Source organism: Cannabis sativa, chromosome 5 (assembly GCF_029168945.1).
Source record: "Cannabis sativa cultivar Pink pepper isolate KNU-18-1 chromosome 5, ASM2916894v1, whole genome shotgun sequence".
Classification (NCBI taxonomy): Eukaryota; Viridiplantae; Streptophyta; class Magnoliopsida; order Rosales; family Cannabaceae; genus Cannabis; species Cannabis sativa.
This window is the reverse complement of record NC_083605.1, coordinates 31432647-31459674: the sequence shown is the minus strand read 5'-3', so window position 1 is coordinate 31459674 and position 27028 is coordinate 31432647. Positions and strand designations below refer to the sequence as shown.

Here is a 27028-nt window from a genome sequence, read left to right as displayed (position 1 = left end):
TTTCCCCTCAATTTCTATGTATTCTATTTCATTTGTACTTAATTACTTTTAATTATTGTTTATGATTTTGATACAAAATCTGAGAAGGGAGTGTCAATTATGCTATAGTGAAATAGAACCAAGTTAATATATAGGACAAGAGTACCTATATAATCTGGATAGCTTATAGAGTTTTTGTGTTTAATGTCTTTTACATGTTTAATTTATCACGAGATTAGAAAATTTGCATGTAATTGAGATTTATATATCTGAAAAGACTATAAATTACTTGAGTAAACTTGCTATTGCATAGAATTTGGTAATAGAAATTGAATCATGTTAAACCATAATCGATAGATACAATTGAAATCGAAACCCCTAACTTTTAATCATCATTAATTTACCTATTAATTTACTTGCTTCCTATTTTTATTGTTTTTATTGTTTTCTAGTTTTAATATTCTCTTAAATTTGATATAGGCAAATAGAAGTAAAGATTTAATTTTAAAGTACTTAACTACAATCCTTCTAGAATCGACCTCACTCATTGTGAGTCTATTAGTTGTTTACGATACATGTACTTGCATGTTAAAATATTACAACAAAAGTTCTAGCCACTGTTTTACCTGTTGTCAAGTGTAGTTAGTTTGAGTTCTGTGATGCTTGCCAAATTGGCAAAATGCTTCACTTTAGTTTTAAAAACTCCAGCAATAAAACTTCAATGCCTTTTGAACTTGTTCTTACTGATGTATGAGGACTATCTTTTCATACTTCTAATGAAGGATACAAATTACAGAAGTTTCATTGATGATTTCACTAAGTTTATATGGCTCTTTCTTATGAAAGCCAAATCTGAAGTTAATCATATCTTTCAACAGTTCAATGCCTTTGTTGAGAGGTATTTTCAAACTAAAATTAAAAGTGTTCAGTCTAACATGGGAAAAATAATATGAACCCCACTATAATCTGTTCAAAAATCCAAGCACTATTAGAAGAAATTCTTGTCCTCACACACATCAATAACAAGGAAAAGTTGAGAGAAAGCACAGGCATGTAATTGACATAGGGCTTACCCTGTTAGCCAAAGCCAATATGCCACTAAATTTTTGGTGGGATGCCTTCACATTTTCCCCTTATCTAACAAATAGACTACCCCACCCACAATTGAACTTTGTCTCACCATATGAAACACTGTTCCAACGAACCCCAGATTATAACATGCTGAAAGTGTTTGGTTGCTCTTGCTTTCCTGTACTTAGGGACTATGAATCTCATAAAGTTTCATTCAGGTCTTCCAAACGTTTGTTCATAGGCTATCACAGTCCTGCCAAAGGATATAAATGTCTACATCCTAGTGGGAGAGTCTATGTAGCTCGAAGTGTCACCTTCAATGAAACTAAGTTTCCCTATCCTCATCTATTCTCTCAAACGATAACTGAATGTGCTCCTAGAATAATTAACCATGCATTGACTTTAAAATTCCTTCCAGTACACTTCCCAATCTCCCCGCAACCAGAACTGTCATTAATTCCCAAAATGATTCTAGCAGCTCTCAGTCTCCAATTCAATCTCATTCCGCCACCCCCATCATTCCTGAGGCAGACACTACCTCTCCCGTGTCACAAAATTTAGTCACTAATATCTTTTTCGATCATTCTACCTCAACAGGATCTCAACCCATCCAAACTTTAAACAATCGCCCCATGGTTACTAGATCAAAACATGAAATTTTTAAACTAAAATCCTACCTTGTTAGCACAAGCACTGAACTAGAACCTAAATCAATTAAAGTTGCACTTACTATTCCTAAGTGGAATGCAACCATGAATCAAGAAATAGTTGCTCTTACCAAAAAGAAAACATGGGTTTTGGCTCCTCCTACCTCTTACATGACTATTGTTCACAGCAAATGGATCTTTAGAGTGAAAAAAACAAAGATGGAAATGTTGATCGTTTCAAGGCTAAGTTGGTAGCCAAAGATTTTGAACAAATTCCTAATATTGATTTTTTTGAGGCTTACAATTTTGTTATCAAACCCTGTATAATAAGAATAATTTTTAATCTTGCAGCCACTCATGGTTGGGACATTCAACAAGTAGACATTAATAATCCTTTCTTGACTGGGGAGCTTCAAGAAGCTGTCTACATGTATGAACCACAAGGGTTCATCAACCTTGAATATCCACATCATGTGTGCAAATTAAATAAAACCATTTATGGGCTTAAGCAAATACCAAGAACCTGGTTTGACAAGCTCAAAAGTCAGTTGTTGCAGTGGGGTTTTCACAACAGTAAGTCTGATACAAACATGTTCTTCACTAAAAAAGCTTCTCATTCTTTTCATATAAGTTGATGATATTCTCATCGTAGGAGAAGAACCATCCCAAGTTCAACACATAATCTCTGCTCTACATAACCAGTTTGCACTCAAAGTTCTAGTAACTGTCAAGTACTTCCTAGGCTTTAAAGTCACCAGGGATAGCCAAAACATTTATCTCAATCAAAAGAAGTACATTTGAGACTTATTACAGAAAACTCAACTCAGTGACTCCGAGCCCCAGCCAACTCCCATGTGTTCCACAATATAGATGTAATCTTAAACAGGAACTCCAATGCAAAATCCCACAATGTATAGAAGTTTGACAATAATTAGACCCGATATAGCATTCCCTGTTAGTAAATTGAGTCAGCTTCTTCAGGCTCCTACTTCAGATCATTATAGTGCTTGCAAGAGAACACTAAGGTATTTAGCAGGGAGATTGGACACTGGTTTAGTCTTCACACCAGCTTCCAAAATGGAGTTGTAGACTGATGCTTATTGGGCAAGGTGTCATGATGATAAGAAGTCCACATCTGGATACTGTATTTTCCTTGGAGGTAACTTGGTCAGTTGGTGCTCCTAGAAACAAACATTGGCTGCCCGATCAAGCACTGAATCTGAATATAGGGCCCTTGCTCTGGCCACCTTTGAACTGGTTTGGATTCAATCTGTGTTCATTGAGCTCAGCATACCAATTCTTCAGTGTCCAATCTTGTGGTGTGATAATTTGGGAGCTGATTCTTTGGCTTCCAATCCAATATTTCATGCAAGAACCAAGCATATTGACATAGATCTTTATTTTGTTCGAGATAAAGTTCTTTCCAACCAACTGGATGTAAGATATCTGGACTCTATGAATCAAATAGCTGATATATTTACTTGTATCTTCATTCCACTTCCTCAAACACAAGTTAGCACGTGGTCTAGACCAGTACAACTTGAGGGGATGATAGAGTAACAGAAATAGACTGATACAAAAATTAGTTATTACAGTTGTTATTTGTTAGTTTCCTAAAGTAACAAACTTATAATAGTACTTGTTTATTTATAAATACAAGCTTGGCCAATCAGTTTTTGATTGAGCAAAATGAGAGAGAGAGAGAGATGGAGAAGATCAGTTTGCTAATAATTAATGTCATTAAGTTAAGTCCATGGCCAATTAAAAAGGAATTTTTACAAAAAAATACTGGATTTTATACAAAAATTTACAATTCTACCGTCACACGATTTTTTTACAAAATACCATCTTTTTATAAAATAATCGTAAAACAATAAAGCAGAACAATTAAAACAACAGTAGAACAACTAAAAAACAACCGCGGAACAAGCGTAAGAACTTTACACAATGCACAGTCTAAAATTTACAGTTTTACACAGTGTTTTTAAAAATAATTTCACCTCACAGTAAAATAATAAAAAAATTAAAAATTTAAGTATGTGGTGTAAAACCTCTAATTAAAAATGACAAAAAAAATAATAATATATATCATTTTAATTTTATCATAAAAAACTAATTATTTCATATAATTACAATTTTTTTTTAAAAAAAATCTTTATTTATTTTTTACGTATTCATGTTTCCCACAGTAACCTATTCCTCCTAATATTGCGACCCCTTACATATAACCTAATTAATATCTCTATTTTTAAATAATCGGTAATCCCAACCAAATTAACAATTAATTAGGGATTTTTTTCAAATTTGGTACTTTTTTTATTTGGTTTTTTAAACTTTTATATAAAATCAGTTTTTTAATTTTACTTTTCACAAAGTTCTTTAATTACAAAAATACTTTTATTGCTTATGTTTAGTCTCTTTTACATGTTAACTCCTTTTCTCTCTTTTTTTGTTCCATAATCTTTTTTTTTTCTCTTCATTTTTCCCTGTCTTTAAATTAAAAAAATAATTTAATATTAATTAAATAAGAGATTTTTACTGAATTCAACCAAAAATCACATATTATTACTTTCTTATTAGTGAGCAACATTTTGAATAATTTTAACATTGATTGTTTTTTTTATACATTTTTAAAAGTTTAAAATTTTAAAAATTATTACTTACCTATTAATATTGATATAATGTACCTTTACTATTTTTTTCAATTTTTACTTGTTACACATGATCGTCTCTCTCTCTCCAGTCAAATACTCATTTTTTTGTTCTATTCTTTTATATTCATCACATTTCTTTTTCTTTTTTTTTTATTTATTTTTTAATAGAACTTCTCCAGTACACATGTTCTCTCATTCCACTCTGATTTTTCATTTGTAAAACTATTTTTTTTAGTTCATAAATTCACATGCAATTTACTGTGGCCTTTTTTTTTTAAAAAAAAAAAGAAAGAGTAACAAGACTATGGCTATTGCTAGAGCTTCTTCAGCTTTTCTTCTAATTCTAGATCCTAGAAATGTTACTAAATATTAAATAATCTTGAAAACTCAAAATACAAACTAAAATGGGTAAGAACGCTATTGCAATGGAGGATCATCGTGTTTCTCAACCTATTCGGGAAGCATCAACTTCAAAGAAAAGGCCATTGCCATATAAGGTTGAAAATGGAAAAGCAAAAAAAAAAAAAAGTGAAAACAATGCAAATGCTAGTGTAAGTAATGTCATGTATAAATATCCTATTTTTATGTTTTATTTATAATATTACGGCCTAAAGTTTTTATTTACAAATATACGCTTTTAAAATTACAAAAATACTCTTTTCTCAATAAAAAGTAAGAAAACAACTAAAAAATAACGTGAAATTAACATCATGACAACTATGAAACAATCATAAAGAAATTACAAAACAACCAAAAACACCCCAAATAAATAACCTTGTGGCAGCTACAATACAACTTTAAATAAACTATAAAACAATAAAAAAAAATACTTTATTAGTTTTACTGAAGTACGTATTTTTGTAAATAAAAAATTAAAAATAAAAAAAAACATTCGTGTTAATGTATTTTTATAAAATATCAAATCAAATTGCACTAAAAGAGTATATGTTTAGCTTTTCTTAAGTACATATATTATTGAGTTGATATACAAATAATTTGTAATTACTTTTACGTTTGTTTTATTTTTTTGAGATTATTTGAGATTATTTGTATGTTTTTTAAGTTGTCGCAATGTATTGATGTTTAATCTATTTTTATGTTAAAGTACAGTTGTTATCGAGTTGTTTATTCATTTTTTTAAAGTTGTTTAACAACAATAAAAAAAAATTATGTTTAATTTTTTATGGGTACATATATTTTTGAGTTGATATACAAATATTATGTAGTTACTTTTAAATTTATTTTATAGATAACTAGTTTTTTATTTCTTCTTAGAGTTGATGCAATTACTAGAGTTGTCATACAGTTGTTTATTTGTTATTATTTAATTGTTCGATTAATTAAGAGAAAGTTAATATATATGTATATATTTAGTTTTTCATCGTACATATTAAGATTGTTTTTGTTTTTTTTTTGTATTTCCAAATGTCAAAAAACCAATGTATTGATGTATATTTTTATTTTTGTATATATTGAAATTGTGTTGTTGTCTAGTAACTTTATTTTTAGTTTGTTGTTGTTGTTATTTTATTGCTAAAAAAGAACAATCTAAAAGTCTATTTTTTTTTATTATTTTTATTCAAAATAATAATAATAAAATAAATTATACTATTTAAAAGTATGTTTTAAATAATATTTATTCAAGCATTTTTTCACAACATAATACAAATCTCATCTAGCTCATTTCTAATCATTAGTTGTTTTATAGTTGTTTCATCTTTTAATTTATTTTGTTGTTGTTGTTTCACCAAGTCATCCATTGAAGAGTTTTTAAGGGAAAAAGGCGAGATAATGATGTCGAGGTTGCAACTCAAAAGATTAACGTATAGTTTTTGTTGTCTTTGTTTGTTTCAAAGACTTATTTTGTTATGTTTATGTATCTTTTTTGATGTATTTAGTAAGAAAAATTGTTCAACCTTAAATAGTTTATGTCTCTCACTTTTTCTATTTATAATTAGTTATTTTTCAGTTTTAATTTAGTTATTATATGGTTCTTATTATAGGGTTCTTAAAAAAACTATATCATTGGGTTAAGCCTTACATTTATTAGTTTATTTGAGTTTTATAGTTGAAGCTGTTTTAGTTTCATATTTATTAAATTTTACAATTACGTTATTTTTTAGTTGTTATATTGTTGTTTTTATGTTGTTCAATACATGATATACTTACAATTATGTTTAACTATTAATCGTATTTTAATGGTTCATTATTTTATTAATTTTGTCATCTTAATATTTACAGGTGTGTGATAAGACCTTTGATGGTGTTTAAAAGTTGAACCTTCTAAAGAAAATATTACAAGGTTTATAATTTATTTTTTTTGATTTTTCTTATTTGAATCGTTCTCTGCTTGTAGTTCATTCATTTGAAGAAAAAAATCATAGTAGAACAACAATATAAAAACATAAAGACAATAGTTGCTAATATGTTTTTTAACTGTTAACAACTATAACAATGATATAAAAATATAAAAATAATTGATGAACAAATTAATAATTGTATATTCTTCAATATTTAGCTTCTTCGAGTGTCAGTATGAACAAAAGTAACATCTTTTGAAACTGATCCCCTCCTTGGAGCAGATAAAAGTTGTTTAGTTGTTGTTGTTGTGTTGTTGTCAAGTTGCTTCATAGTTGAGTGTCGTGAGTAATTTTCACTTTCAGCCACTGTCATATTGTTTCACACTATTGGTTGGGTGTCTACTATAAGAGTTGTTATTTTGTTGTTACTGTGTAGTTGAATGTGTTCACAAACAATGAATATCGTGTGAAATCAGTTTTCTTTATTAATAACTTTATGTAAAATAACAAACTTTTGTCATCCTTAATTTAGAGTCTAGAGTAGTCGTGATGTTGCTCTCAGTAATATTAATGTGTAAATTAGCAAAATACATATTAATGTGTGTAAATATGTATATTTATATATATGGTGAGAAATATATAAATAAAATAGTAATTCTATATACAACACCAATAAAAATTAAATAAATATCTTACAGTAAAATAAAAGAATATTGGCAAATTGAAGAAAAAAAAATTGATTTAATAACTTAATCACACAAAATTATGCAATATTGAGAGATAAAAAATAATATTGAAAAATTTTTATATACAAATTCCTCGTATGTCTATTTATATATATGTACTCATATGTGCATTTTAAGTTGTTTCAAATGTCAATATAAATGAGAGAGAGAACAATATATAGTGTAATTAAGCAATCATGAGTTCACGTGATGACATAGTATTAGATATGATTGATCTAATTTATTTCCTTTTTATAGCTATGAAATATAATATATTATATAGGGGTATATGTATATAGGCCCAGTTCAGCCTACCATTAAAAAGTAGTGTCTTGTTTATATAATATATCATCCTTGAAAAGATATTCATGTGCTTCACGAGATAAGTTGTCCGTATTTTTGAAAAAAAAAAACTTTTAGATTTTCTATTTTTCTTTAATTTTCCTTACCAAGCTAAAAATGTAAAATTTGAGACTAAAATACTTATTATAGAAAAAACCTCAAAGTAACAATCGGTCAATATATTTATATATATCTTTTTCCAGCGCTTAATTAATTAATCATTTATGTGGTTTTAATAATAACAATACAAGATTTATTTCTTTATGGTTACCGTTGGGTTATCGGGAATGGTAAAACAGTTAGGATAAATGAGGACCCTTGGATCCCTAGAGGAGCTCCTTTTACTCTTCCTACAAAGGTTCAAGTGACAATTCAAACTCTAATAATCGAAGAAGGGGAATGGAAAACTGAAGAGATCGCTAGCTGGTTTCATAAGGAAGACGTTCCTTGGGTGTTGGGGATTACCCCTTCGAAAGCGAGGAATGATACAATCGGATGGAGCCGTACCACTAATGGTCAATACACAGTGGCTAGTGGTTATAAGTTGCGATTTAGGGATCCTAACATAGCAGAATGTTCTGATAATTCAGCTAATAAAGCTTGGTGGAAGGTGGTTTGGGGGTCTTGGCTTACTCGTAAAATGAAAATTTTCATATGGCGTGTGTTCCACAATTGGCTACCGGTCAAAACAGAGTTAATTAAGCGAGGTATGTCCATGAATATAACTTGTAACTGGTGTAAGAGTCATGTTGAGGATGTTTGCCATGCTTTATGGAATTGCCCCAAGTTACACAATGTTTGGAAGCATTTCGGGTTCATACACCAATTCCCTTCTTCCTTACGGCATGCCCCAGACTTCCTAATGGTGATGAAGGGGAAGCTTTCTAAAGAAGAGTTTATTTTCTTTATTGGTATTACTTGGCTAATTTGGTTTCGTAGGAATAAATGTATTTTTCAAAATAAGGACATTGAAGACAGCATTTGGATTCCTTGGGCCATGGAGATGTTAGAGCTGCACCTTGCTTTTGCTCACAAAGACTCACATCAGAAGCCTTCAAAGGACAAGGTTAGCTGGTCTCCTCCTCCACTGGGTTCATTCATGATCAATACAGATGCATCTCTCATTGATGGGCAACCGGGATGTGGTTTAGGGGTGATCATTCGTGATCATTTGGGCGCTTTAGTTACTGCTGCAACAGACTACATTCCTGGCTGCCTTTCAGTGCTTGTAGCAGAGACTTTGGCGATCCGTTTAGCTCTGAAACTCGCTGCTACAAGATCAATGCAGAACATTTTCATAGCTTCAGATAGTCAATCGGTGATTACAGCTTTGAAAGGGCAGACTCGCATCAACACGGACTGGGGTATAATAATTGAAGACTGCATCCTAGCAAGCAAAAACTTCAATAATCTGTCTTTTATTTTTATTCCTAGGAAGTGTAATAATGTAGCTCATTGCCTTGCAAATTGGAGCCGTTTGGTTCATGTTTCTGATGTGTGGACATCGTTTTTGCCTTATTGTGCAGCTGCTTCTTTGAAAGCAGATTTGCCCCTGGGCGCTAGTGTGTAATTCAGATTTTCTATAAAAAAAAAAGATTTATTTCTTTATATTAAAGATAAAATAAAATCAAATGTAATATTAATTCCTAATCCTAATAGAAAAAGAAAAAAAGATTAATTTACCAAATTATATATTCGATACGTAGTGCCTATATATATATAAACCCACTAAATCAACACAGAGAAACAAATAACTATAATTAATGGCTGGAAATAATAGCATTGTTATTTTTGTGACCAAGTTTCAGAATTTCGTAACCCTTTTCAACATTGATGAGATGAGAAAAGTGTTACGAAATTCTGAAACTTGGTGACGAAAATTGGAGACCTCTACAACCCAACTTCCGAAAAGGCCAACTCGTACTCAAGCTCAAAGTCAAGTCCGAACTCCACAACAACAAGGTACGTACTTTTGATTTGAATATAGAAGCCATACTCTGTTTTTTGTTACTCTGTTTCAATATTAATGGTTTAAATGGGAATAATTAATTAATTGATCTCATCTAATTTATTATGCTTTCTTTTCTAGTGGTTGGTTGGGAATTATAGGATCATGTTGAGGTTGCAATAATATACAGAGATGGAGTTGATCTGTCATGCATTCACTGGAAGAAATTATATATCCAGCCACTTGTCAAATTATTACTGCTACTATTTTCTTTATTCTTAGCTTGTTTAATTCTACGCCCTTCACTTCCTTATTCCTTCACATACTTATATTCCTTTTCCAGACACCACAATATATATTATGTTAAAAATCCAACAACAACAACACCCATTTGGATGTCATTGCAAATGAGATCGAGTCTGTTTTCACTGCACCTGCCTCTAACTCAAAATACCAAATACTACCATTAATGTCATTTCCCACAGGCCAAACACTAGGCGTCATAGATGGGTGGTCAAACGAAGATAAATTAGGCGAGCCTCATTGATCACCGAATACTACAATTTGGATTAGTGTTATAATTACAATATTTATACCATGATTACTGAATTGATCATCCCTCTTCCCTTTTTAATTTAGTTTTTCTATTTTCATAATTTGTTTCTTTCATGTGGATTTGGAGTCATGCATGGTGTATTTTGGGCTACAAGTGCATAAAACTTTTGACTTATTTTTTTAGGATTAATTACATAAAGCATTATTTTTTATAAATTTTTTACTTTTTTATGTTTAAAGATTATTTTTTACATTTTCACGATTTTTTATTGAGACACAAAAATAACAAGAAAACTACATGAAAGTAATAGGAAAATTGCATCCAAACAACATCATAACAACAATAAAAAATAACATACAGATAACAAAAAACTAACAACTAATTAACAAGAGTATAACATATAAAAACCGTAAATAAAATCATATAAATCGTAAAAATATTTAAAATTTCGTACAACCATATTTTAATAAGTTTTTTGTTATTTTTATGTATTTGTGAAATAATCCTTATTATTATAGTAAAATTATCTTATATCGTACCACTTTTCATTTTTTTTTTATTTTTATGATTTTTTTTTTCATTTTTATGTTTTAGATTGCTCTGTTAGTTGCAATATGGATTGTTGTGTGGGTTGCGATGTGGATTGTGGTTTGAATTGGGTTGCAATTTAAGTTGTTCTGTTGGTTGCTCCGTGGTTTGTACTATATATTCCGTAAAAATACAAAAAAAAAAAATACTTTAAAGTATTTAAATAAAAAAAAAAACTTTTTTATATTTACTATTTTATTATTTTATTTTTAAAAAATAAAGTATCTATGTATCATACCCTTCTAACCCCATTATAGTTATATTGACAATTATAACTAGTAGTTTGGCACTTTAATTAATAATTGTGATTATGAAATTATGCTTATAATCGTTAGTGTACTTTAGATAGATGAACTGTTCATGAGTCGCTAGAAAATGAAGAACTTTATCAAGTATGGAATAAAGAGATAACTCTAGAAGAAGAAGTCATCTCTGCCTTGAAGTCAAAGGATCTGGAAGTGAAGTCATCTCTAGAAGATAACTAGCTGTTTTTAATTACAACTTCTCCCAAAAATGGTCTCTCAAGGCCAGCATTGTGAAGCATGCTTCTGATCCTCTCTATGAGTGTCCTATTTATCCTTTCTGCCAATACAATTTGTTGTGAATTCTTGAAAACTATCTTCTACCTATTTATGCCTCCTTTCCTACAAAACTCAGTGAAATGATTAGAACAAAACTCTAGACCATTATTAGTCTTGAGTTTATTCATAGTTTTACTAGCTTGATTCTCAACTAGTTTTCTCCATGTAACAAAAGTATTAAAAGCGTGATCTTTAAATATTAGTAAGAATACCCAAACTTTTCTATTAAAAAACACTACTACAAAAAGTATATAATTCATGTCGGTTTTCAAGTGTCATTTAAAGAATTTACGTCGGTTTAAAAAACCGACGTATATACCGTAGTCGAAAATAGTTTTTTCTACATTTATAAACCGACGCAAAATATTTACTTTTCTATTTTATCTTTTGCAATGGTTTAGAAATGATGCTAAATTATTTATGACATTTTAAAACTGTCACAAAAAACTTATTACGTCAGTTTAAAAATGACATATCTATTACGAAAATACTTTTTTTTTACCTATTGCGTCACTTATAAAATGAAGCGCAAATATAAGTAAGGGAAAATTACAAATTTTTCATGCAATTTTCTGCACCTGCATTATCAAATTTTAGAATAATTCTATGTAATAGTAAATAGATAATAAAAAAAAAAAAAGTTAAAATAACCTTTTAAAAACTTACATAAAAATTTAAAAAAGAATGAATATTTATTTAACTTTAATAATTGAAATTAATTAATATACATTATTTATTGATATTAATAAATTCATACATTGTACTACAATAAAAGATAATCATTTTTGAGTATTAACCTAAAACAATTAGTACATAAAAAGAAAATGCATAATCAAAAACTAATATTAGTTCCATATTAAATTACACTTACTAATAAAAAAAAAATACAAAATTTCAAAAAGTACCAAAATTCCTCACATAGTTGAGCATACCATCATTCATTACGATGTAGTAGAATGTAGTTAGCCCACTCCTCCTAAGTTTAGATCATATGGAGAATTTGAATTGAACTGTAAATAATTAAAATAATAAATTAAATGTCAAATTAGACTTATAAAAAGTAAAATATAACTTTACTAAAACAAGTGAAGTCATTTCATAATTACATTCTTCAATAAAATATTGGTATATATACATGTGAACGACAGAGCACTAAGAGAGATTTTGAGCTGAAGAAAGCACCCAACAACAGAGCAAGAGAAATAAAAATGTTAGTATTCTCTATTTAAAATTAATAGAGAACAAAAATAACAAATGTGATTACTATTAATATAGATACTAGTTTCAGCTTCATGTCTAATAATTCTTAGAAAGCACAAACAATACTAATAAGATTAAAATTTTGAATCCTTTATTCGAAACCAATCAAATATTAAAAGAATAAGATTTAAGACACCTTTTCTTTTCAAGGACTTGATAAAATTAGAAAACCAAACTTAAAACAATCACATAGATGACTTTAATAGTGCATCTAGCAATTGTTCTCATTCTTCTCATCACTCTTATTGTGGACAATGTCCCACATGGAATAAATGGTAGAGAATTGAGCCATATATAAGAACATGAGCTACTCCACTCATAGTCAATTGGTTTTGAAATGGAACCCCATGATTCTCAACATGGTATCAGAGTCATGTGATCATATCCGATCCGCACCTATACAGATAGTGACCATATCCACTCTGATACGGTTCAAGATTGATGAGCAAAAAATAGCCATCATCTTGAGGGGGAATATTGTGGACAATGTCCCACATGGAATAAATGGTAGAGAATTGAGCCATATATAAGAACATGAGCTACTCCACTCATAGCCAATTGGTTTTGAGATGGAACCCCATGTTCTTATATATGGCTCAATTCTCTACCATTTATTAACAGTGTCTCTAGGAGCACTGATTTAGCACAGAATAGGGCACCAATGATGAAATGCGAAATTGACACTGAATGCATCAAAACTATCAATGAATTCTTGCTTTCTAATAAGCACAATGAACTTATTAAACACAATTATAAAACAAGTAAACCCTTTATCCAATTACTTCATTTAGTTAAAAGATGAACTTGAACTTACATGTTCCCCACCAAACATTTGATTAATGTTCTGTTTGAGATTTGTTGTCTGGATCATCAATACCAACACTCAGGTAAGCTAATGCATGAACATAGCAGCAAGTGCAGTCTAAATAAAAGAAGTGGTGAACAGAGGCTACCTCTGCTAATTTAAAGATCTTTTCAATAGTTGCAAGTGTAGCATTCTACCGTGAGTAGTCCCTTTAAGAATGTTTGTTAACCTGAATTTTAAGTCTTAGAGATAGCAACTTTATTTTTTAAAACAAGTGTTAGGATTTCTAGCCCATCTCAATGCAGGTTCCATGACTAGCTAGTTCTTTCTCATTAGTTTTACACACTTACCTAGAAAAGTTAGAAAGTTTGGCTTTAAAACTTAAACACTTTCAGTATTAAAAAGAGTAACAAAGATGATCCAAGAAGTAATAAACTCACCATAAAGTTTGGGTGGAAGGGTACCAAGACTTAAACTCTCGAACTCGATTGCTTCAATGTGAAACTTTCCAATGTACTGTTTGAATATAGGTTCTGCTATTCTTGTTATAGTGCCACAAATTCCCTGGAGATTAAGCCAAACTCAATCTAAACTCAAGTACATTTTAACATTTTTCTTCCAAATATAACCTTTAGTATCTCACCTTATTGAGGTAAGGTCACATTTCCAAGATGAACTTGTTTAACCAGTCTACCTAAATTTAGAAGCCATGGAACAAACATAATCATGCAAATCATTACACACACACAAACAAGAAAATAGTACGTTATTTGCAAAGAAAATGCAAATACTAACTCAATCATTATCCGGGGTTTTCATCCACAATGGAATTTCACTCATGATTTCTTCAAAAGAACATGTGTCTAGCTCATTTAGTGGCTTGATAATTTGGATCCTGCAACATCTTTAAGTGGTCAATCTTAAGATTGGGTGCAAATTTGGTTTGCATTACAAGAAAAATAGAATGGCCCTGCCTTTGTATATAATAAGAGGGTATATGAGCTTTGCAAAATATGCCACACACTACTAAGACGCCATTTTCAGCAACCTTAAGCAAACCCTGAAAATCAAGGAAAACAAAAAATTATTTAAATTCTTGAATTAAAAAATAAAAAAGTGATCTTTCTCTACCTTTTTGTTGGGTTTTGTGCCCTAAATAAAACTCATTTCAATATAATCAGATTTACTTATTAATAAAGATCAGAAATAACATTTTATGTTGCATGGTTCACATGATTTATTTCATGATTATATGTATATAATGTATGAATTCTTTTTAAGTCCAGAACATATAAGTTTATTAAAGATTATAGTGTTGTCAGCACAGTGGAATATAATCTTAATTATATGTTCAAAAGTTTATTTCTTGATTTGTCAGAACACTGGATTTAGACTGATATGGTATAATCAGCGATAGGTATTCTTACACCTTGAAAAAGTGTTATGTCCTTTCCAGGACAGTGGCAAAGTTTACCAGTATCGGATGTATGGAGTATACGTCGGAAGGGACCGATATTGAACTTTGATTAGATATATTAAAACTTACCGTAATATCTATTCAATTCAATATCACCTGTTGATCCTAGATCAAATGATCTTAATCCTGATATGGTTAGGTTCAATCTCAAGAGTGTTATTCGTGTTCTTTGATTTGTTAGTTAAGCCTACTTTTGGGTCAGGGTGATACGTACATTTTGGGAACACGGTAGTGCAATTGAGTGGGAGCGCTAACATAAATATGGAATCTATAGCTTCTATCTGGCAAATAGAAGTAAAGGATGATTTCCTTCGAGCTTAACCAAACGAAAATAAATGGTGGAGATCTTATTTCACTTAGCTGAAATATCATTTATACAGGGTTAAGTGTTTTAAGGATAAAATACATTGTAGGGTGTTACGGTAATTTAATCCCTTTACAATGTAAATCATCTATATAGAGGATCATTGATCACATTAGGGTTATAACAATGGATAACTATTGACGTGTCTATATCATGGAACATATAGAGCGTTCTATATGACTGAGAGTGCAATTCTAAGTTCTAAGTGTGGATTCAATGAGGAATTAATAAGTTAGGGAATTTACTTGGTAAATTTGGTTCGACTTATTGCGAATTTTGTGGGTTTTTCCCCAAAAATCCTTGCTAATGTGGCAAAGTCCAATATCTTTTAGTGTCTTTATTAATTATAACAATATATGTGTTGTAATATATATATATAGTTAATCTCTTATATTATCCTTGTATTAGATTTGTAATTCTTTATTTATCTTTAATATATTAGGTATATGATTATAGGAGTTATTCCATGATTATTATACACAACAAATCTTATATGGTACAAATTTAATTGAGTTTGTATAAATACTTGAATATAATGGAAAGAAGTAAAAGAGGCTGGACAATTTTGAGATGCCATTATATTTTCCAAGAGGATTAAGAGAAGTGAAAAGTGTGATTGAAGAAGAAGGATCTTTTTGAAGGTTTTCAAATGGCTTGTTGTGGATGCAGGTTTCACTATTAATCTTGATGAAGATCATGACATGCATAAGAGAGGGAAATATATTTATGATTACTACATGAGAGCAAGTGGTGAGCATATTTTGGTGAATCAATATTTTGGACTACAAGTTATTATATTTGATGATGATAGAGTAACAGAAATAGATTGTTAAAAAAATTAGTTATTACAATTGTTATTTGTTAGTTTACCGTTGTAAAAAACTTATAACAGTTTTTGGTTTATAAATACAAGCTTGGCCAATCAGTTTTTGATTGAGCAAAATTCAGTCCATCTTTTTCTTTCTTCTCTCTCTCTCTCTCTCTCTCTCTCTCTCTCTCTCTCTCTCTCTCTCATTTTTTCTTGCGTCAAATTCTTTCATGGTATCAAAGTCATGTTTAACAATGAAGACAATGGTGCTCAAAGAGCTTGAGTTGATCCTCCACTTGCAGATTGAGCTCCATAAAAAATCAGTGAATTAGAAAAAGCTAAAGTAGCTCTCCCAAACAACAATATCCTTCCTCTTAATCTTAGACCAGTACCATTTGGATTAGTGTTATAATTAGAATATTTATACCATGATTATTGAATTGATCATCCCTCTTCCCTTTTTAAATTAGTTTTTCTATTTTTATTCATATGGATTTGGAGTCATGCATGGTTTATTTTGGGCTACAAGTGCATAAAACTTTTGACTTATTTTTTTAGGATTAATTACATAAAGCACTATTTTTTGTAAATTTTTTACTTTTTTATGTTTAAAGATTATTTTTTACATTTTTACGATTTTTTATTGAGACACAAAAATAACAAGAAAACTACATAAAAGTAATAGAAAAATTGCATCCAAACAACATCATAACAACAATAAAAAATAGCATACAGATAACAAAAAATTAACAACTAATTAACAAGAGTATAACATATAAAAACCGTAAATAAAATCATATAAATCGTAAAAATATTTAAAATTTCGTACAACCGTATTTTAATAGTTTTTTTTGTTATTATTATGTATTTGTGAAATAATCCTTATTTTTATAGTAAAATTATCTTATATACCACTTTTCATTTTTTTTTTATTTTTATGATTTTTTTTTCACTTTTATGTTTTGGATTGCTCCGTTAGTTGCAATATGGATTGTTGTGTGGGTTGCGATGTGGATTGTGGTTTGAATTGGGTTGCAATTTAAGTTGTTCTGTTGGTTGCTCCGTGGTTTGCACTATATATTCCGTAAAAATTAAAAAAAATACTTTAAAGTATTTAAATTAAAAAAAAAAAACTTTTTTATATTTACTATTTTGTTATTTTATTTTTAAAAAATAAAGTATCTATGTATCATACCCTTCTAACCCCATTATAGTTATATTGACAATTACAGCTAGTAGTTTTGCACTTTAATTAATAATTGTGATTATGAAATTATGCTTATAATTGTTAGTGTACACTTTAGATGAACTGTTTATCAGTCACTAGAAAATGAAGAATTTTATCAAGTATGGAATAACAGAGATAACTCTAGAAGAAGAAGTGATCTCTGCCTTGAAGTCAAAGGATCTGGAAGTGAAGTCATCTCTAGAAGATAGCTAGCTGTTTTTACAACTTCTCCCCAAAATGGTCTCTGAAGGCCAGCATTATGAAGCATGCTTCTAATCCTCTTCATGAGTGTCCTATTTATGCTCTCTGCCAATACATTTTGTTGTGAATTCTTGAAAACTATCTTCTACCTATTTATGCCTCCTTTCCTACAAAACTCAGTGAAATGATTAGAACAAAACTCAAGTAATGTTTTTAATTACTAAGAGTATATCATATAAAAACCAAAAAAGTGCGGATTGGATCGGATGAACAGCCCTAGTCTTGAGTTTATTCATAGTTTTACTAGTTTGATTCTCAACTAGTTTTCTCCAAGTAACAAAAGTATTAAAAGCATGATCTTTAAATATTAGTAAGAATAGCCAAACCTTTCTTAAAAAATCAGCAATAATACTTAGAAAATAACTAGCACCATCAAGTGTTTTTACCCTTGATGGTCCCCACAAGTCTTAGTGTATCAATTGTTCTTTGTTGTTATATATCCATACCAGTGGTGAACTTTGTCTTGCAAAACTTACCATAAACACAATCTTCACTCAAGCTTTCCTTTTAGCAGTCCTTGTTTCTCAAGTTCTTGCAACCCCCTCTCACTCATATATCCAAACTTTAGATGCCATAGCCATGTTTTGTCAAACTCTGGAACTGTTATTGCAGGTGCAGCTTTGCCCATAAGAGTTTTGCTAATTAAAGAATATAAATAAACCATTCTTCAATTTTCATCACCATTGTGGAATCCTTTGAAATTTTAAAGATTCCAACTTCCACCTTAATGGTGCATCCAATAATGTCTAGCATGCCAATTGACAGTAAGTTTCTTCTGAAATCATGATGAACATATCTTACATTTTGCAAGGTTCTTGATATGCCATCAAATAAGGTGATGACAACTAAGCCAATGCCAAGAACATTGCAAGCCTTATTGTTTCCCAATAGAAGAGTACCCCTGAGACTTTCTTGAAGTCATTGAACATCTCAATCTTGGGTCACATATGGAATGAACAACCGAGTCCATGATCATAGGCTTCACATGAGACTACCAATACATCTGATGATATGTAATCCTGAGATGCAATGTCTGCTTCTTCCTTGTTCTTGCCCTGATCTCTGGCAAGTTTAGCTTTGAGTGCTCTGCACTCATCTCTGAAGTGCCCCTTGTCTTTGACAGTAGTAACACTTCTTCCTTAATTTAAATTGGGACTTGGATTGATTACCATTCTTGGAGTTGTTCTTATAATTCTTGAAGCCTCTCTTATCTGATTTGCCTTTGGTGAACATGCCTTTGTCACATGTCTCATTACTTCTTTTGAATTTCTTTTGAGTTAAGTGCAGACTTTACATCTGCCATTGTTAGTGATTCTTGTCCATACAAAGTTATATCAACAAAATGCTCAAAAGATTTGGGTGGAGAACAGAGTAGAATTATACCTTGATCCTCTTCATCAATCTTGACACCAATATTATTCAGTTCTAGAATAATCTTGTTGAATTCGTCAAGGTGCCTTCTTAGTTCTTTGATTTCATCAATATTTTATAGTTTTTTCTTGAGGTACAATTTGTTAGCATGGGATTTTTTCAAATAGATCCCAACTAACTTTTCGAATAAGCCATCAGCATCAGATACCTCTCGAAGAACTTCATTCCCAATCCTTTACAATAATACACTATGAGCCTTGATCTGAATTTCTTTCTTTTTCTTTTGGTCTTCAATAGCTGCAAGAGCCTTTGTATCTAGAGCCTTATACAAACTTTGGTGTGCCAACATAGCTTTCATCTTGAGTCTCCACAACCTTAAATCATTCCCAGCAATAAACTTATCCATTTTAAACTTGATCATTGACATTCTTGGCTTCTTTGAACTTTGATTGAGTAGTTCATGATCTCGTCAAGCTAACCTCGGCTCTGATACCATTTGTTGTGAATGAACATTCCTTGATCAAGATCAATAATAGAGAATTAAACAAACTAAACAAGAATTGAATAACCAAAGTTATGAATAAAAAGAAAAGGAAGAAGAACACCAAAATTTGAGTAGACTGAACTATGAAACAATGTGTTTCATGATGATCAAACCTACTATGAACGATGAAGAAGCTTTTATTGTTGAACTTTTAGTACAAAACCATAGAGAAATCAATGGATCGAGCACCCTAAACTAGCCTAACTAGGATTACATATTCATCTCTCATGATCAGGGAAGCTATTTCAAGAATTGACAATCCCTTTAACATCCTTCCAAGAAATCTCATGTCTGTAACTATGGCTTAATATTCTCTCTGATTCTCTTTCTATAAAATAATGATGCAAGTCCTCTCTCAACAAAAGAGAGCTAATAGCTATCTATAATTAGGACATGCAGGTTGTAACTAATAGAGTTAGTTAGAGCACTTGCTAATGTGGCAAAGTCCAATATCCTTTAGCGTCATTAATTATAACAATATATGTGTTGTAATATTAGGTTGTAACTAACAGAGTTAGTTAGAGCACTTGCTAATGTGGCAAAGTCCAATATCTTTTAGTGTCTTTATTAATTATAACAATATATGTGTTGTAATATTTATATAATTAATCTCTTATATTATCCTTGTATTAGGTTTTTAATTCTTTATTTATCTTTAGTATATTATGTATATGATTATAGGAGTTATTCCATGATTATTATACAACAATTCTTATATGGTACAAATTTAATTAAGTTTGTATAAATACTTGAATCTAATGGAATGAAGTAAAAAAGGCTGGACAATTTTAAGATGCCATTATATTTTCCAAGTGGATTAAGAGAAGTGAAAAGTCTTTTCAAAAAAAAAAAAAAAGAGAAGTGAAAAGTGTGATTGAAGAAGAAGGATCTTTTTGAAGGTTTCCAAAAGATCATGATATGCATAAGAGAGGGAAATATATTTATGATTACTACATGAGAGCAAGTGGTGAGCATATTTTTGTGAATCAATATTTTTGACTACAAGTTATTATATTTGATGATGATAGAGTAGCAGAAATAGATTGTTAAAAAAGTTAGTTATTACAGTTGTTATTTGTTAGTTTACCGTTGTAACAAACTTATAACAGTTTTTGGTTTATAAATACAAGCTTGGCCAATCAGTTTTTGATTGAGCAAAATTCAGTTCCATCTTTTTCTTTTCTCTCTCTCTCTCTCTCTCTCTCTCTCTCTCTCTCTCTCTCTCTCTCTCTCTCTCTCTCTCTTTTTTCTTGCGTCAAATTCTTTCATGGTATCAAAGTCATGTTTAACAATGAAGACAATGGTGCTAAAAGAGCTTGAGTTGATCCTCCACTTGCAGAACGAGCTCCATAAAAAATCAGCAAATTAGAAAAAGCTAAAGTAGCTCTCCCAAACAACAATATCCTTCCTCTTAATCTTCGTCTTGATCGCACCAACTACACAATCTGGAGATCTCTAGCTCTTCCTACTGTTTGTGCCTATGATATCTTGATCAATACATCCTCGGACAGCATCCTCCTCCACCATCTATTCTTGTAGGTAATGTCCCTAACCTTGCACGTCAATAATGGATGCATTTTGATTAGTTTCTAATGCACTGGCTAATGAATTCTGTATCTGAAAACATGCTTGGTCATGTTATCAATTACCAAACTTGTGCTGAGATCTAAAGAACCTTTACTCAACTCTTTTCCACTTGATCCAAAGCAAGACTGCTTCAACTACAAAATCTTCTTCAATCAACCAAACAACGCTCATTGTCCATTGAAGATTATATTCTAAAGATGAAGCAGTATACTGATCTGCTTGTAGCTACAGATCAACCTATGACTGATGATAATCTAGTGTTGTACATTCTTGGAGGCTTGGGATCTGAATACAAATCTGTTGTGATCAATCTCACTTCGAGCACATAACCTCTCACTCTCCAAGAAGTACAATTCATGCTTCAAAATAAAGAAACGCAAATTCAACAACTCACAATAGATTCCCTTGTCAATGTTCAAGTAAATCTGGAAAATTCAAATTACAACATTGGAGGTAGAGGTTCATACAATAATTGTGGAAATCGAGGAGCCTACAACGGTGGTAGAAAATCATCTAACAATGGAAGAGGATGAGGAAGAGGTTCAAGACCCACGTGTTAACTTTTTCGTCGAGTTGGACACACTTTTGTTAAGTGCTATCACGGATTTGATATTGCTTTCACTGGACCTCCACCATCCACATCATCCACCACCTCTAACAATGAACAACCTCAGGCCTTCCTAACTAAGTCCAACTTTTCCTCAGATCTATCAACAACCTGGTTCTTGGATAGTGGAGCAACAAATCACATGACCAATGACACTCAGACACTCAACTCTGCCATAGATTACAAAAGAAAAGCCAAAGTTGTTGTAGGTAATGTCTCCTCTCTTCCAATGCATCATATAGGTCATAGTTCAGTGCTTACAAATTTTCCTAACCGATCCCTAATCTTACATGACATTCTTCATGTTCCTAATGTCACCAAGAATCTCCTTAGCATATCTTAATTTACGAAAGATAATAATGTTACCTTTGAATTTTATGATTTGTGTTGTCTTATCAAGGACAAGAGCACTAAGCAAGTTCTTCTTCAGGGCCTATACAAGCTACATGTCTCCCCTTCCAAGTCTCAAGATTCATCCAACAATTATGTGGTGTCCATTCATCCTAGTTCTACTGCCCACAACTTTACCACCACTAGCCATCCTGTCCAAGACAAGTCCCAAGTTGCTTCTACATGGCATTGCAGGCTAGGAATCCTTCTAAATATGTCTTAAACAAAGTTGTTAGGATGTTATTAGTACTATTTTTAGGTTGATTTTAGTGTATTTTTAATTAAGTTTTACTCTTGTTTGGAGCAATTTTAGACTTTTTGTTATCTTTTATTTTTGCAGATTTAAAATAGATAAAAAATAAAAAATATTGAAGGAATAAGAAGAAAAAGAAAAGTCAAATAAATGCTCACTGCTGCCCATAAAAAAGGGAGTCATTCCTAGGCATGGAAATCCCATGCCTAGGCTCGTGTCAATGCATTCTGAAGACGTGTATACTTGCAAACACGGAACTTCCTATGTTGCGGCCCGCCCCATCTAATTCCAAGCAGAATAAGATTTTTCAGCATTTTTTTTTAAATCTTTTTTATCTTCTTATGGCTATAAAAGAATTAGACTTCAATAGTTTTCGGCAAGCAATTAAGGAGTACGAATTTTAGAGAGCAAAGTGAATAGTGAAGGCTTTCTCAACAAGATTTTCAGCATTCTTTTCTTTTCTATTTTCTTCTTCTATTCTGAATTAATATGTGTGAAATTGCTACGATAAACATGAATAGCTAAACAGTTCATTAGGTTTTAGATGGATATTGTTTGACATTAATTTTTGGTTATAATGTGATTTAATTTCTTCTCAATTTTTATGTATTCTATTTCATTTGTACTTAATTACTCTTAATTATTGTTTATGATTTTGATACAAAATCTGAGAAGAGAGTGTCAATTATGCTATAGTGAAATAGAACCAAGTTAATATATAGGATAAGAGTACCTATATAATTTGAATAGCTTATAGAGTTTTTGTGTTTAATGTCTTTTACATGTTTAATTTATCACGAGATTAGAAAATTTGCATGTAATTGAGATTTATATATCTGAAAAGACTATAAATTACTTGAGTAAACTTGCAATTGCATAGAATTTGGTAATAGGAATTGAATCATATTAAACCATAATCGATAGATACAATTGAAATCGAAACCCCTAACTTTTAATCATCATTAATTTTTCTATTAATTTACTTGTTTCCTATTTTTATTGTTTTTATTGTTTTCTAGTTTTAATTTTCTCTTAAATTTTATATAGGCAAATAGAAGTAAAGATTTAATTTTAAAGTACTTAACTACAATCCTTGTGGAATCGACCTCACTCTTTTTGAGTCTATTAGTTGTTTACGATACGTGTACTTGCATGTTAAAATATTACAACAAAAGTTCTAGCAACTGTTTTACCTGTTGTCAAGTGTAGTTAGTTTGAGTTCTGTGATGCTTGCCAAATTGGCAAAATGCATCACTTTAGTTTTAAAAATTCCAGCAATAAAACTTCAATGCCTTTCGAACTTGTTCTTACTGATGTATGAGGACCGTCTTTTCATACTTCTAATGAAGGATACAAATTGCATAAGTTTCATTGATGATTTGACTAAGTCTATATGGCTCTTTCTTATGAAAGCCAAATATGAAGTTAATCATATCTTTCAACAGTTCAATGCCTTTGTTGAGAGATATTTTCAAACTAAAATTAAAAGTGTTCAGTCTAACATGGGAAAAATAATATGAACCCCTCTATAATTTGTTCAAAAATCCAGGCACTGTTAGAAGAAATTCTTGTCCTCACACACATCAATAACAAGGAATAGTTGAAAGAAAGCACATGCATGTAATTGACATAGGGCTTACTGTTGGGAATTATTTTACCAGGATCTTAGATCTACTCACAAGTATGTTTATTAACATCCTAAATAAGAACTTTCTAAAACGATAAATTAAACACATATAAAGTTAAGAAAACCTTACATTGATGCAGCGGAATTAATGTCTCCTTCCACTCAGATCTCTGACCCTTGTATCCTTTCTGTAGCAGAGTATAATCAAGATCTGAGCCCGAATGTCCTTCTTCTTCAAGTTTGATCCTTCATAGTCTTCCAATCTATGATTGAGTTACTGCTTGCTGTGTGTGGGCACTTACTCTTTCACTAGGGTCACGAAAAAGATGAAGGGAAAAGAGAGAGAGGTATTTCGGCCAAGGATAGAAAGTGGGAAGGCTCAGTTTTTCTGAAGAGAGAAATTTCTGTCAGATTACTAATGAAAGCATGTGTTGTGACTGAGCCATCACTTTCTATTTATAGGCAACTACTAGGTTTAGGTTAGGATTTATTTGGCATTAAAATAATGAAAATATTAATTTGAAAAATCTATTTAAGTGGCCGGCCATATGGTGTTATTGGGCCTCACTTAATTTTGCAATTTTATCAAATTTTATCTCTATTTTCTCAAAAACGCCAATTTTCCAATTCTAACCTTTTAAATGCCAAAACTAATTATTTAATAACTAAAATAGATTATTAAATAATATTGTCATTTAATTTAATTATTAATTAGACATATAAAGTCCATTAATAAATAAATAAACCTAGAAAACTCTTTTCCTTACAACTTCACCCCTGTTTAGTGAAAATTCATAAAATTAGATATAGTCTAACTTTAGAATTATAATTGATCAATCACGAATCAATTAATGAGTCTTACAAGCAGAATGTTCTCAACTAGAATGGAGACCATGGATCTATATGCTGAGCTTCCAATAAGTGAACCAAATTTACCAAGTAAATTCCTACTTATTAATTCTTCGTTGAATCCACTCTTAGAACTTAGAATTGCACTCTCAGACTTATATAGAGCATATCGTATGTTTCACGATACCAATATACTATCTCATTTAACCATTGTTATAATCTTATTGTGATTTAAAGATCCTCTATATAGATGATTTACATCGAGATGGGATTTCTTTACCGTTCTCACCCCTCAATGTATTTTGCCCCTTAAAACACTTAGCTACCTGTAAATGGTGTTTAGTGATCTAATAATTAGTCAGTCAAACAAGAGCTCATCCATTTACTTCTATTTGCTAAGCTCGAAGGGAATCATCACTTAACTTCTATACACCAGTAGAAGCTATAGATTCCATATTTATGTTCAGCACTCCCACTCAATCATACTATCATGTTCTCGAAATATACGTATCACCCTGACCCGAAAGTAGGCTTAACTAATAAATCTATGAACATGAATAGCACTCCTGAGTTGAGCCTAAGCATATCAGGATTTAGATTCTTTTAATCTTAAGATCAACTACTGATATTAACTTGGAAAGATATGTATAACGGTAAGTTTGTAATATCTTAACTTAGTTGCAATATCGGTCCAGTCCAATGTATACTCCATACATTCGAAACTAGTATACTTTACTAATGTCCTGGAAAGAACATAACACTTACTCCAAGTGTAAGTACACATCATCGCTGATTATCACATTAGTGTAAATCCAATAACACTGATGAAACAGGGACCAAAACTTTTGATTCATATGATCACAATCACATTCCACTGTGTTGACGATACTGTAATTGTGAATAAACATATGATCTGGATTTAACTGATTTTGTGTGTATGAATGTAATAAACATATTAAACATGTTAAACATATTAAACAATTAGCATGTAAAATTCATGCAAACATCAATCACTTCAAATTTCTTATATTGATAACTAATCAGATTGTAAAGAGTTTTATTTAGGGCATAAAACCCAACACTTACCCTATTAGCCAAAGCCAATATGCCACTAAATTTTGGGTGGGATGCCTTCACATTTGCCCCTTATCTAACAAATAGACTTCCCCACCCACAATTGAACTTTGTCTCACCATATGAAACACTGTTCCAACGACACCCAGATTATAACATGTTGAAAGTGTTTGGTTGCTCTTGCTTTCCTCTACTTAGGGCCTATGAATCTCATAAAGTTTCATTCATGTCTTCCAAATGTTTGTTCATAGGCTATCACAGTCCTGCCAAAGGATATAAATGTCTACATCCTAGTGGGAGAGTCTATGTAGCTCGAAGTGTCACCTTCAATGATACTGAGTTTCCCTATCCTCATCTATTCTCTCAAACGACAACTGAATGTGCTCCTAGAATAATTAACCATGCATTGACTTTCAAATTCCTTCCAGTACACTTCCCAATCTCCCCGTAACCAGAATTGTCATTAATTCCCAAAATGATTCTAGCAGCTCTCAGTCTCCAATTCAGTCTCATTCCCCCAACCCCCATCATTCCTGAGGCAGACACTACCTCTCCCGTGTCACAAAATTTAGTCACTAATATCTTTGTCGATCATTCTACCTCAATAGGATCTCAAACCATCCAAACTTTAAACAATCGCCCCATGGTTACTAGATCAAAACATGAAATTTTTAAACTAAAATCCTACCTTGTTAGCACAAGCATTGAACTAGAACCTAAATCAATTAAAGTTGCACTTACTATTCCTAAGTGGAATGCAGCCATGAATCATGAAATAATTGCTCTTACCAAGAAGAAAACATGGGTTTTGGTTCCTCCTACCTCTTACATGACTATTGTTCACAACAAATAGATCTTTAGAGTGAAAAAAACAAAGATGGAAATGTTGATCGTTTCAAGGCTAGGTTGGTAGCCAAAGATTTTGAACTAATTCCTAATATTGATTTTTTTGAGACTTACAGTTCTGTTATCAAACCCTGTACAATAAGAATAATTTTTAATCTTGCAGCCACTCATGGTTGGGACATTCAACAAGTAGACATTAATAATCCTTTCTTGAATGGGGAGCTTCAAGAAGCTGTCTACATGTATGAACTGTTGGGTTTTATGCCCTAAATAAAACTCTTTACAA

The 27028-nt window shown here is 31.0% G+C and overlaps 1 long non-coding RNA gene across 1 annotated transcript in view; it reads left to right on the top strand.

Moving 5' to 3' along the window:
- Positions 1 to 9600: 9600 nt before the first annotated feature.
- The window catches only part of LOC133037871 (uncharacterized), a 33748-nt gene continuing 16320 nt past the window's right edge, over positions 9601 to 27028 (top strand). The window contains exon 1 of the long non-coding RNA XR_009687856.1: positions 9601 to 9680. This is a non-coding gene — a long non-coding RNA (uncharacterized LOC133037871). The remainder of the gene's footprint in view (positions 9681 to 27028) is intronic.